Genomic DNA, 14,396 nt, shown 5'->3' on the forward strand with positions numbered 1-14,396 from the left:
GTCCTCTCACTCCTACAGCTGTGGTCCCCAGCGGCCTTGGGTTGGGGTCACCTTCTGTCCTTGAAATCCTTCCACCTCACCTTTGCCATGTCCAACTTTGATGCCTCTGCTACTGGGAAAGGTGAGAATAGCACTTAGTGCTTGTACAGCACTTCATATACTCAAAGCTCTTCACAAACATTAACAAATTAAGCCTCAGCAAGTCCTTATGAGGCAGGTATTTATTCCAGCTGAGTGCACTCACAATTAAGAATATGCTAGACATAATCCTGCTGTCTATCAGCCTAATTGACTTAGGTGTCTAATTGGATAGATTCCCCCAAGTAAGTTCAGCTGAAGAAAGGTTAGCCTGGGGAGGGGAATTATGCAGTGGAGAAAAATGGAGTGCAAGAGGAAACAGTCAGGGAAAGGCAAGGGCGGCTGTCAGTGGCAGTTTAAAAAGCAGCCAGTGAGACAGGAGCTATTTTGTCAGTGCTGCAAAGTATCTTCCAAGAGTCTTGAATTAACCTGAAATTAAAAAGTCAGTCTTCATAACTGGTTTTGTTTCAACAGGAGAAATGCAAAGAGAAAATCCCTAGTAGTAGCAAGGAGTGAAAGTTTCTCAAGGCAGATGTTAAAGCGTGGCTCAGCATTAAGAAGTTTGTGGAGCTGAGGCTTTAGCAGCTGTGGAGCAGGGATGTCTGAGACCCTAGCTAGGCAAAGGGATGGAAGCTCGTAAGCCTCCATCATGCAATTGCTGCCTCCGGACCATGTGCATCAGATCAGCAGTCCTCACGGAGCTTGTGCTGCTCTGCTTTCTGTGGCATCTCTTTTGTTTGCATTGGGCCTGGGGGAATCTGGGGAGAGCAGCCAGGGAGCCAGGGATGCATAAGCAAAGGCTCAGGCTCTCTCATCTGGACTTTTGTTTTGCTAGAGAGTGACAGCTTCCCTTCACACCTTGCAGGAGGCCATCATGCAACCTGCTTGAGGCTGACATACACCAGCGTAAACGTTTCTTACTGTGGTGTTGAATGGTATTTAGTATCTAAAGGGCCAGTAGATGGTACTCAGAAGAAGAAATATCTCCTATCTGGGACACATGAGTTTAAGGGCAGTTAGGGGTTGAATAATAAGTGGCAATTTTTAGTTATAACCGTATATAGTAGTGCACGTCATAAGTGTTATGTGTATGATGGATACAGTGAACAGATACGATTATTGCTCACGTTTCCTAGCCAGCCGGGTACAGTGGTGAGCTCAGGTCAGAAGACATCTTTAGTGAACAGATCCACCAGACTGAGCAATGAGTGTGGGGCCGATGTACTCATCTCCCTCCTTGGCGCTTCCCGCAGCCCGGGCTGTACACTGCACGCTCTCATGACACAGCGCCGTGAGCTGTGAGCCCATGTGCTGTAGGTCCAGGCTGTCTAGCATGGGGGTGTGGAGAAGGGGAAGAAGGTCGCAAACAGCGGACTGGAGATGGCAAGTGTTGCCAAGGGAAAAGCCCAGGCTGAAGGGGGCAGTGAAGAGTTTGCTGATCTGCTGTGGTGTCCCCTAGATTTTTCTGTGACTCTCCAGGGGACTAGAAGGCATTTCAAGAAGGTACCACTCCATCTGCTTCCAAGGTAAGATGCCTGTGGCATTCCTGATGGACACTGGCTAGCCTGTTCTTTAAAAGCTAGAAGAAAGAGATCCAAAGCTTGAAGAAAAAGAAGTTGTGTGCTTTTCAGGCAATCTGTAATAGTATTTGGCTCTTACTGTCAGGAAGTGTTTCCTAGTTTCTCTCTTGCCAAGTGAGTCTCTCTTGCCAAAACCTTAGTTCATTGCTTCTGCTCACGGCCAGAATAGGTTTGGAGAGCAGGTTATTCCCTTGCTCCTTCTGCACCTGAAGGTTGTTTTGTCCACAGTCATGTCTCTAGAGATGTGATGGGGCTGGCTCAAGTCTTCATCTAGAAAATACTTGGGAGATGAGTAAAAGTTTTGACATCCTCAGGTGTGTTCTCCAGGAGGCTTGCTGTCATTTTTCAGGTATTAGCAGTGGCTTCAGCTGATCAAGCCTGCAGTGGGTTCAGTATCTATGCTGAAATGCGTGTTTCATCTTACTTCCCTGTCTACACCTCATTTCAGTGCCCTGCGCTTTCCAGGTTGGGTCTTGTCTCCCCCTCTGCAGCAGTCTCCTTCCTTTGTGTGTCGCTGCAGCACACACAAACCTTTATAGCTTGGGACATTGCTGCTGGAGGAATACCTTCGAGCATTGAGAGTTAGTGGCACTTTCATATAAAGGTTTTAAGTACTTAGATCAGTACTGTGAGCTTTAAGAAAAAGGAGGTCTACAAAGACTATTTAAAATACCGTCTGTAGGGCAGCATCCAGAGACCCTCCAGAGTGGACTCTTGTGCTAGGGGAGATCCAAACAGAGTGTAGACAGAAGCTTAGAAACAAAAAAAATCCAATGCCTTTCTTCAAAATTTCACTAATGAAAGCAATCCTTGTGGAAATTCGCAGTGAAAGTGAGCGGCAAGTAGTATTTTTGCAGTTGCTGCAGAGAAACCGTATTCTTGCCTGCATCCTTTGCTAGCAGATGCAAACTGCTTTGAAAAATAGATGCTTGGCTTTGAAAAATAGATGTGGCTGTAGATTCAAGCTGACAAGTGTTACAGCATGAAATGTATTTCAGAGGGGGAACAATGACTATATGAAAAAGTGTGTTTAGGAAAGGATATGGCTTAGGAAACTGTATTAACCTGTTGAAAATGTTGCTTTATATATTGCGGCATCAAGAATGTTTATATAAAAATCAAATGCAATAACGTTACTGTGTTTTAAAAGCAAATGCTGCTTTTGTGATCACCCATTTCTTATGAACAAAGAAATGGTAGTTTAAAACAAAAACGTCTGAATAAATTCCCAAAGAACTTCAAGAAGGAGAGAGATAGTTGTGGGTTCTTCCTTGTTTCTTTTTGGTGTTCTGATGAAATTTCTGTGACGATGTTCATCAGATGGCTGCTAACACCTGGAAAAAGCATGTACTCAGGTAATATTACTGTGAGTTTCAAATTAGTGTGGGCTTATCTTTTCAGTGTCTCCCTATAAAACTGGGCCCTCGCAGTGTTAGGAATCTAAAGCTTGACGCTACATTTTGTTACACATAACACGTGTGCACGTGCATGTTGACACCAACAGTTGTATGTGTTTGTACTTACCTCATTTTCTTCCAGCGATGCTGACTTGTCCCAGAAACTATACTGCTTACAGTTAAAGCACTTGAGAGGATTTTTCCGTTAACTAAAACGATAAAGGTTTACAGCACTGCAGTGCCTTGAAGTGTCTCTTGAAGTGAAGAGCCTGTTAGGTAATTCTAGCTTTACTAAAGCGCTTTTGATATTTGAGCAAAAAAACACCTCTCATGATGTGGCTGCATTTAGGCAAAGTGACGTCCAGGAGATAAACAGGACAAGTACGCGCTGGATGTATTTATCACACATTTGTAGTATTTGTCACAGCTCGGGCTGTGTGACTTGCCAGCTGCTCTGTGTACAGATCATAGACACCATTCTTTCTGAGCTCCTAAGGAAAGCATAAGCGGAAAGGAAAGAGAAATGAAAGGGGAGAAAAAGAGAGGTGAAGGACTGCCAAAGCTGACTGAATGCTATCACCGCGGGTCCCGTGACCTGGTGAGCTAGAAGTGCGTCGGGTGACCCGAACTTGCGTGTCAGCCGGTGCCGCGCTGCCAGACTGAGCTCACGGGCGCTTTGTGTAGGCTGCTCGCTCCCAAATTAGCCCTGCTTGACCCTTTCCTTCTTCATGCTCACACCGTTGCGAGGTCTTTTTACTTATTAGCACTTCAGGTGACCGGTGAGTTCACTTGCCTGCTTGAGGAGGTCTCCTGTGCCAGGGAGAGCGTGGCTTTCTTGCCTCCGTTTCAATTTTCCCTCGGATCCGTTCAGCTCTTATGAAAACTCCTCAGAGCAGTATACTAAAAGCACTGGAGCTTTCTTATCCTTTGAGCGTGGGTCTCGTGGCATAGCTGCCGGGAATCATTTGTTAGATGGGCACGGTCCTTTTTCATCTTAATAGAAGTGTGCATTTTCTTTTTCTTCCCGAAGATTTCCATTAACAGCCAATAACACTTGTATAAAATATTATTTCCCACAGGGCTGTCTCCCTCGCCAGGACTGAATTATTGAACGTATTCCTACTTTCGGCAGCTGGAAGATGCACACAGAAACCCCAAGGTCTTCTCTGGCGAGCGCGCCCCAGGGAACCCAGCGAGTGCACAGCTCCAGCCAAAGCGTGGGAGCTGTGTGAAAAACTACTGATGAGCACAGAGCATGTGTTAAATGCTCAGTTTTAGGCCTTAAGATCTTCAAAGCTTCGGAGAAACGTGCAGTAAGCCCGTGAAACACCCTCTGTAGAAGTGAACTGATGGTGGAGGGAGGGTGGAAATGGGGAGGTGGGTGCCCGTCGCTGCCCAGGCCAGCAGTACTGGACCTGCCTCGGCTTGCTGGTGGCCTGGCGAGCTGCAGTGAAGCAGGGGCACGCATCCCTATGCGATGCAGCACCTTTGGGACGGTGGTACTTGTCCCCAACAAGCAGCGGGGCTGCTCTCCTGGGAGGTGAGGTGCCGGAGGAGAAGGCAGGTGCCTGCCATGAGTGGGACTGGAGCTTGCTCTCTCAAAGCCTCTGCAGCCCTGCACATTCAGCTGGGTCCAGCAAAACCCACCCTGTGACTCTTCCCTCTTCCACGGGATGTCCGCCATACAGGATTTTGTTCGTTGCTCATTTCCTAACTGGGTTTCACAAAGTAACACACAGGGGCTTTGCACGGTTTGTCCATGCAGCAGTTTCCACAGCCCTAGGATCCTTATTTTTCCTTTCCCTTCAAATATTTTAGTTTTATCACGGCTTCCGAGGCAGAGAGCCTTGGCCGGGGAGACCACCGGGTGGAGCTCTTGGCGCAGGAATGGGGCGACCCGGGGTGCTGCGCCCTGCGCGGGAGTTTGGCTCCACGCAAAGGTTTTGGTCTGTCCGCAGCGTTAATCTGCGAACCAGCTTTGACACCAGCAGCTGTTTTTCTCCAGGAGGCGCAAAAGTCCCCTGGTTTCGAAATGAGTCCTGAAAAAGTGGTTTAAATACAGGCATCTTCTTCCAGTGCCTCCAGAGGGGAAAAAAAAGACAGTTTTTTAAAATGGGAATCTTCTTGACACCCCACTGGCAGGGAGTGGGGCCCGGAGGATGGCTCTGGTGATGCCCCTACTTCTGCGTGAGAGCGGACTGGGTGGGCCAGGGTAACTTTCGGGACAAGTGCCACAACCGCTGTGGAAATGTGATGTTTTGTTCTGAATCTCCCCAGGGAGAAGTACTAAGGAGACGTCTTCCCTCCGCCCGCCATCCCTGGGAAGCCCCTCTCGCGTTGTGGGTGCCAAGGGGCTGCCCCGGGAGAGCTCGCCCGGCGCCCGTCCCGGTGGGGAGGTCTCAGCGGGGATGTCGCAGCCACCCCAGCAGCGCCTGTCAGCTCCCAGTCAGAGCCCTCAGCTGCCTCTGCGGGAACAGGGCTGGCATCTTCACCGGGATTGCAAGGGCAGTCTTCTGTCCTTCTCCCACAGATATCCCCTGAGGTTTCGCTGCTGGGAAACCCTACACCCTGTTTTTTCCTGGCGTGGTTCCACTGGTTCAAAACATGCCTGCAGCAAACACCCTTCGACAGTGAAAGACACCTTGTTTTTATACAGTTTGAAGGCCTGGCAATTTTGGCCCCTGTTTCGCCCTCACCTGCTGTTCAGCTTGTCTGTTTTGCAGATAAACACCAGGATTTGTGCCCATTGCCGAGACAAGCAGAAGAGTTGTCAGAGGTGCCCTCTGGTGCCATCAGATACCAAGGAGGATCCAAAGAGAGGTGAACAGGGGACAGTCTTTTAAGTCGTGTCTCTGAGTGATAAATAGATTGAGGGTAAATGGAAAAGCTGGAGATAAAATGTGTTGTTTTATTCTGTATCTTACTAAGCTCTGTGGGCTGTTTTCTTTCCTCTGAGCCACAGCCAAGGAGCTTCGCTCCTGCGCTGCTGGAGCTTGGACTCTGTGGTCCCGGACCAGCATTTTACAAGCAGATGAAGCTGCTGGGGTAGGCAGGAGGCAGGTGAAAAGGGGTTTTTGTCCCCAGACAGGGTCTCGGAGGAGAACTTGGGATCTCAGCAACCTCCCTTACTTCCGATGTCTTACTTCCTCTAGGACCAAATACTCAATTTTTATCGTACTCTACTTCTTCAAGTTCCTGTACTCAGCTTCCCAGCACAGCATCAGCACGAGAAGATGCGGCACCTGGTAGAGAAAAGGCCTTTGAGGAGCTGGTGAGCAATTCTTTCCCCACCACAGGAGACAGCAGCCCAGTGCGTGGTCACTAGCTTTCATTCTGGGCACGGGGCAGGTGCTGTGATGGTGTTGTCTTTTCCAAATTACTGCCTGGGAGCAGCTGTTCCAATATAGAAGGCACTGACCACCGATGCTACTGTCGTAGCAGGTTACGTTAAAAATGAACAGATGTCAGAACGAAACGCTGGGCTGTTTGTGCGCAGTCGTCCTTTAATGGCTCGTCGTTGCTCTTAACTGATGAACAGCCAGAGTCTGACAGCAAATTTATTTCTTCCTTTATTTTCAGACTGTACTTAGGGAGTCTGGCCTATTCCCTTTGCAATGGCCAGAAAAGCAATTGCAGCCACCTCTGTTTCCTGGATACAGCAATGATTCAGACCATGCCATGTATTTTAGTGGGTTTTTTTAGCTGAAGTTTTGAGACTTGAGCTCTCAAGTTGTGGATTTAAGCCATCCCACTGCTGCTGCCATCCACGGCTGCAGCGAGGCAGCGCCGAGGCACTGACTGCAGGTCCCTGTCCCACGCTGGCCGTGGGGGCTGTGTGCTGAAGATGGAGCTTGATCCTGGGGAAGAAAGCACCATCACCGAGCTCGGAGGAGTGTGTTTGCTTTGCAAGGCTAGTTGAATTAACCTTGCACTCTACAAAAAGCTTCCTGATGAGGAAGGCTGTGATGACAAGGAAGCTGTCCTTAGAGTTGGGTCAGGGTACACGAGCTCTTCAAGCACTGATATTTAGACAACTCATCTGATACTATCACAGCATTCCATTTACTAAGGGCACGTGTGTATGGATCCCTCATGGAAGCTGGGTTTACAGATGTGCATGCACTCTACATCAACCGCTGTTACTGTTGGTGTGTAACACACCCAGCTCTGCACCCAACCAAATGGAGCCAAAACTCTGTGAGATGCAGAAGGGCTTTTCATTTTAGAGAAAATAAGTTTCCGTGCATCATCTCTGGCTTTTTTGCTGTCTGTTGCTTGTTGCAATAGTTTGGTTTTCCTCCACTGGCTCCAACTTGCCAACATTCTTATTCTTCCTTCTTGAAGAGTCAAAAAATGTAAAAGAAAAATTTTCAGGTGCTTGTAAAGCACTTTGAAAACATATATGGATCTGATTTCAAGTTGATTGAAATAAATGGAAATTTTTATTTGAGCACAAAATTAAATTATGGTAGCAGCCATTGATCAGGGTCCAAACCTTCCCGGGTTTCCTGAAGACGTGGAGGCTCTGTGCATCCCTGTCACCTGTAGGATCTGGACATATTCTTCCCATCACGATGCTGGTGGCTGAGGTGAAATCAATGGGGAAAACGAAACAGGGTATGTTCACTGAAAAGCCCATTGATATGAAAGAGAGAAAAGAAGAAACTTACCGAGAAGGTGGTGTGGTGTGTGTGCTGGCAGTGCATCTTTCTTTCACAAGAGGTCTTCTTTCAAACTCAGGCAAGCTGAATTTGGTAATAAAAAGTCTAGCTACGAGGGAGCCCGTCTACAGATTGTTTTTTTTACTGGTTTGAATAATTAAAATGGTGCCAGAGTAAGATAGGATGAGTTTTGTACATCCCTCTGATCTTTTTTTTTCATAAGCAAACCCTTCTAGCAACACACATTTTTAGAGTTTTTAGTTTTTAAAATAAAGTGGAATTAAGGTTATCGTGCTTGGACAGGAAGTTGGTTATCTGGTCTAGTAGACCCTCTGTGTCTTCTAGTAGATCAAGACTCTCCAGTTCTGGAGATTGAATGTACTGTTCAGTTGCAACTGAAAATTTTAATTTTTAATATTTGTCTTATTCCCAGAAACTCAAACTACCCAAAAGACTGTACTGCTGGCTCCGTGGCAGCTGAAACTAGTCAGGTTGTAAACAGTTCTGCACATACTGCTTGCTCTTTCTGAGTGTCTCTGCCTCGTGCTCTGCTACTAGTTGTAGCGTGTGCCTGAAAGCAGGACTCAAGATCCTGAACCAGCAGCTTTTCTGGTGGAGACCCTGCATGGGACTGTTGGGGAAGCAACGGAGGCAGAGGAAGGGATTTGGGAGCTGAGGTGGACCGTGAGCTGTAAGGCTTGATGAACTCCTCATGGGTAGTCCTTTTTCCTGTGAAGCAGCTCTTTGGAATAATAAGATACAAGCAAGCGGGAGACAAAATTCTATGAAAGTAATGAGTAGCATGGTTGTTAACTTTTTAAAAAAATTTCTGTTCTCATCTGTAGGTGGAAGTTGGAGCCCTTCTTGTGCTGGCAGGGCCTGGAGGACTGAGTCCTGCAGACATCTGGCCCTTGGGGTGACCTACTTCCCCCGCTGGAGGTGGGCACTGAGGTGGCAGGAGGGTTTGCTCTTGGCTAGCATCGCTTTGTCTTCCCTGGTGGGAGTCCTACAGCATCTTGTCTGTCTTGTTGGTACTGCTAGCTGTTGCTTGGTGAAAGGCACAAGGTTCAGGTCTTGGGGTTTCTAAACAGGGGGTTGGCTGAGAAATCCTTAGGTGGGTGTTAAAATCTGCCTCAAGGCGGGAGCCTGCATGTGCGCAGGTCAGGGATACATCAGTGTAGTACTGACATAAGTAAAAGGACATTCAGATACTGAAAAGAATCATAATTTCACTGATTTGATGGCCTGGAAACTAAATGGGCTGATTTGAGTCATTGGTAAGCAGTTTGCTTTAAAAGAAGTTGCCTGTCTAGAACATAATTTTAATGAGAAATGATGTTCTGCTGATACTCTTGAAAGAGTTACAGGAGCTGTTCACATGCATAGCTTAAGGAAAAAAAAAGTTACCTATGAAATAATTTGCTCTGGACACCTTGAGGTGAAAGTGGCTGGAAGTCTACGAAACCATGAAGAAAATATCTGTGTTCTACAGGTGTTTGCTACCTGGTCTGACTGTTTAGGCCAAGAGAATGATGAGGGTGAGCTTCCTAGACCTGCTGCGCAGATTTCATTTAAAAGTAGGTCACTGCAGCACCCAGAAGCTCATTCGTAGCTGCCAAGGGTCAGGCACGTCCCTGTGACACGGCTGAGGTTGCAATGATAAGGGGCAGGGCTTTGATTTTTTACAAAACAATGGGGAATTTGTTCAGCATCTGTGTGCATATATGATCTGTGAGCAGATAGGTGGTCTTCTCCTTTGGCTGACCACTGAAAGGCTGATTTGCTAATGTGTTTTATAGACCACGTGCAGCACAGAATTTCTTACAAGGAATACATTTTGGAGGCAAGCCTTTCAGAGAGACGCTTTTTTATGCAAGTGCATCCAAGACTGACAAGATTTTGTGACTGTACAGTTTTCCTTAGCCTCATAAAGAATCTTGGGAATAAATTAATTTTGCTGCAGTCCGTTACCTGGAGCCCAGTTACATCTTTGGAGAACATGGAGAAGCTTCAGAAGATGAGCCAGAGACTCCTCTGCTTCCTCAAACTCTCTCCCTGTCCATGTGCTACAGGCACTGCTTTGAGCCAGGTTTCTCCTGCAGCTTGTTTCCTACATAGAGAAAAACCCCAAATCTTACTGATTCCCATCATATTTCAAATCTTGGTTGATACTGAGTTGATACACTGGCCTATATGTACAAATTTCTCTCTTCCTGGGCTTTTTTTCACTGTTAGCTTTATAAATCCTGTGGAAAAAAAAACCCAAAACAGTGGTTGTAAGAAACTTACTGAAGGAAAATATCTCAATGCATAATTATAAGGGTTGAGATTAGCTGTACACACAAGCTCATAGGAATAAAAACTTCAAGATTAGGCCCTTTAATCTGTGTATATATAAAGCCATTGTGGAGAAAGAAAAAAGCTGCCAGGTAGTGTCTATTAGAGCATCAGCTGATTGCACAAGTTCAGAAAAGGCCTGGCTTACAACACTCTTTATTATCCAGGCACATCTGGGTTTGGGACTGCATCTGTCTTGCCTTGAACGGAACATAAATGGCAATGTGGTTCTGCGTGAAGCTACAGAAACTCCTAAGGTTTACGTAGGCTTTAAATGTTGAGCTCTGAGTTTATCTGTTCCCATTTGAAAAGGCACCTAAATTTAAACATCTAATCTGACTTCTTTCAGCTCTTAAAAAAGTAGTAAAACAAAATGGGTTTGAAAGGAAAACAAATCTAAAAATTTTTAAAAAATCCTGTGTGGTGTCTGGTTTTGCTCTGTCTGACTTGCTGGATAAGCACTTAAGCTCTGCTGGGGTTGATTGATAAGATAAAGTTGTAATGTGTTATGCCATATATATCTCTGATTATCTTTTATGAGATGGAATGTCACACCTGCCAAAGTGTTAAACATAAAATATTTTTATAGGGCATCTTTTATCTCAAAGAACTCCATGAAGCACTGAAATGGTGCTCTAAATGTCCAGATGATAGAGACCATTAGTGCTGGGTGAGTCACGTTTCCAGAGATGAGTGAAGGGTTTGGACCCATAAGCCTGATTCTCCTCTTACATTCTCCCTTGCAGTCACAAAAATTTCTGGTGCGTTGCAGGGAAAAACTGCTTGACTCGCATGGTTTAAATCAAGTCAGGATCAAAGCACTTTGTTGATTCATTATGAGCATCTAATAAACGAGCAATCAGTGAACTGTATATTCAGCATCAGTATTAATAGTACAACAGATAAACTATGGGACTAGATGCTTACGAGATGTTAATTAATGCCTATGAATGCCTAAATTCCCTCTTATAACTAACCCTCCTAACCTTCTGGTGTGCTGGACTGAGGTTTGCCAGCTGCTGTTACCACTTTACTCCCTACTGCTGCAAAATATCGTGTGTCTTTCAGGCTTGTTTCCTAGCTGACACCTTTCCTCAAGTCCCGTGGGAATTCCCCACCCATTTCTGTTTAACCCACCTGATTGCTGTCTTAGGCAAATTTTGTCATTGTTAGTTTCCTGCTGGCAAGGTGAACTTCGGGACAGGCACCCTCTCAATGGAGATGTCTTGGGTCTTTATTTGCAAGCACTGTTGAATCCTGCATCCCCCTCACATCATCCCTTGTTATCCAGGTGCAGGTACCCTCATGTTGCTGTAATTTCTACTTCTTCCCAGAATTGGAAGTAAAAAAAAGCATCTATTGGTGAAGTATTTTGAAGCACCCGAGTGGCTTAGACACACCGAATCGTGTCACTTTGTGAAACTGGGACTCAGGTTCCCAAGGTGTTATTGAAAAAGCTGTGCACTGTGGTTTTTCTAAGGACCCTTGCAGCAAAGTGCACCTTGAGTGAAAAATGCTGTGAGCTCTTCAGCATATGTGTGGAGTGTCACTTTTCAGGTTTGATCATCTCAGCTGGAGGACCATCTGTCCATCCTACACGTGGGATTCTGGAGCATCCTACAGCAGGGGATGAAGAGATATGTTCCCTTCAGAAGACAAACAGCACAGCCTGGCCAGAGCGCTGCCCCTGCCTCTGCTGGTTTGGGGTTGGCAGAGCGATGTGGTGTCCATGCACAACGTCCTGTGGCTGGAGCTGGGGAAGGAGCTGCCTCGCTGCAAGCAACAGCTCACAGAAGCCGCTCGCATTTCAGGTGGCAGAACAACTGCTCGGGGACACAGGGAGCCTTGGCCCACATCCCAGCAGGGATTGATTCCTCGCACTGGTGCACAGTTAGTGGGTCAACAGCCCTTGCATCAACTCTGGTGCAGCAAAGACCTGCGAGTCTGATGGCCTCCTTAAAAAAACACATGCGTGGACACACAGATGTTACTGAACCCTGAGGAACAATCGGGTCCCCAGGCAGCAGCACTGTTCTTACAGCTTCTCTCTTTTGGTGTGTGTTTGAGAGAGAAGGTAGTGTTTACAGATTGTCTGTGCAGGTGTGTGTGTTTGCATTTTCATTTCTAAATAGAGTACAGGAGGCTCTTCCAGCTCTCGGGTGAGGAAGTCCTGCCAGAAAAAGCACTGAGCTTTTCAGCTTCTTGGGAATATGGAAGCAAACAAAACAAGGAACATAAAAACCGATTTTCTTTTCAAATTCAGATGGCAGGGAATGAGTACATCTGGTCTGTGTCAGCTTGCCACACAGAATTGTTTTCTGAGAGTATCCATGGGTCCTTGCATGGAATGTTTCTGCTCTAGAGACATCATAGAAGATGCCCATTAGATAGACGCGGTACTGATAAAGCTATTTAAAAATCAGTTCAATAAAGATCAGGCTGTACCTAATGAGTATATAAGGGAGTATATGTTCCATGAATATATATGCCTCAAACTCTTTAATGCCTGTGGTACAGATCAGTTCTTCTAAGTTATCTATTTTCCTTGGAGCTGCTTAGATTTTTGGGTGTGCTTGACTGAATCTTTCATTGAATTCAATGCGTGAAATGATGATAAGTTTCCTTAACATCTTTACAGAGAAACCTAACTAAAATCCAGCTACTGCAGTCCATAGAGCTGTACACCAGGTATATGTATGTCCTGTAATGAACTGTTCTGGCAGTACTCAGGGGTTACGTGGGTGTGATAAGGGCCTGCCTAATGGTTTCTCATAATGTCTGTTCAAAGCTCGGAGGGAAGCTGCAGGGAATGAGAAATCTCCCTGATCTCAGTTGTTCGTTGTCCTGTCTTGGACCTGTGGACTGCCCCGTGAAGACAGTTTCTTGTGCTTTGTCCTCCACAATTTTTTCCCATTGCAGAGGGAAGTGCACAGCTCCACTTATTTCTTAGGTAAAATGGCAGATGAGATACTAGTGGATGGCAAAGGGGCTGTTTTGCTTCAGCCCTGGCACCGTAACTGTGCAGAGTCCTGCTCTGGTTCCTCCTTTGCCATTGTATGATCTGCTTGTGCAGCCTTCTGGGCTGAGCATTTCACTCACACCCCTGCTGCAGGCAGCGATGTCACATACTCTTAATGATCCTTCTTGGGAAATAAAAATAACTTGCTGGCTAACTCTCTTTTCTAGCAAAACCCCATGAAAAGTGTGGATGGGTGTGGAGAAGGAATACCAATACGTGTGAGATACAGAATAAAGCCAAAAAGCAGACAATCTGTTTTCTCTAGATTAAGTGGGTGAAAACCTGTGTGTCCACCCCAAACCTGAACTGAACCAAAACACGGTGTTTGGTGGAGTGACTGAGCAGTTCAGGTATTCGCCAGCCTTTTTGCTGCAAAGTTGCTTTGCAAACCAAAGCCGAAGTTAATTGTAATTAAAGGCCTAATCTAAAAGCCAATGGAAGTCAGCGGACATTTCCTGTGACTAACAGAGAGGTCCTTCCGGAAGACTGGATCTGCTTTTTCACACCAGTAGCCCAGATGAAACAGAGTGTGTGTTTGCATGGGCTGCTGCGGGATGGAGACCTTAACTCCGGGGTGCCTGGTATCTTCCCTGACCACAACAGGAGCCATCTCTGCCTGTCTTTCTGCTTTCAGGACCTAAACAAACTTGCCTGCTGACTTTGCCCCTTTAATGTGGGCTGGGGCGTTTTGCAGAGCGGTGGTAATGCGCTTTCCCTGAGGCTGAAGTCAGGATGTGCTGTTCGCTCTGACTCAGTATATCCTTCTGGGGCTCCGAGAGAATTTTAAACTGACCTGTCTAGAAAGGAAACCCTCTCATTATATCTGTGCCATAAGGCAAAAAGTGGGTCTGAGAGCAGGCTGAAGTAGGTTATTTGCTGGCTGTAGCTCCTGTTCAAAGCATGCACTCTGAATAGGAAGAGTCAGACGAGGGGTTAGGCTGCTCCTGCACCTGGTGAGGTTTAGTCAGTTCTTTTACCAATTTTTCCCCTCATCAGGACTGTTTTGCAGGTGGCTGAAATTGGTATGATCCTCTTTTCCCACCAGGACAGAGGGGAACAGAGCCCGAAGTCCTCAGCAAAAGGAGTGGCAGAGCCAGAGATAAAACCCAGGAGTCGGACCTGCAGGACCAGGTAAGCATCTCTACCATGGGACGCTCCCATAAATCTGCCCCATCTCTTCCCCTTGGAAGTTCACCATCACTAACACATTGTGAGCACTTCTGTCTGCAGGAAGGCCAGTTTGCTGTCCGTTGTCAGAGGAATTTAACTATTAGGGAAATCAGTATTTGATGGGTAGCTTATTTGATCTGTTAAAATGATACAC

This window comes from Opisthocomus hoazin, chromosome 4, assembly GCF_030867145.1.
Source record: "Opisthocomus hoazin isolate bOpiHoa1 chromosome 4, bOpiHoa1.hap1, whole genome shotgun sequence".
NCBI lineage: Eukaryota > Metazoa > Chordata > Aves > Opisthocomiformes > Opisthocomidae > Opisthocomus > Opisthocomus hoazin.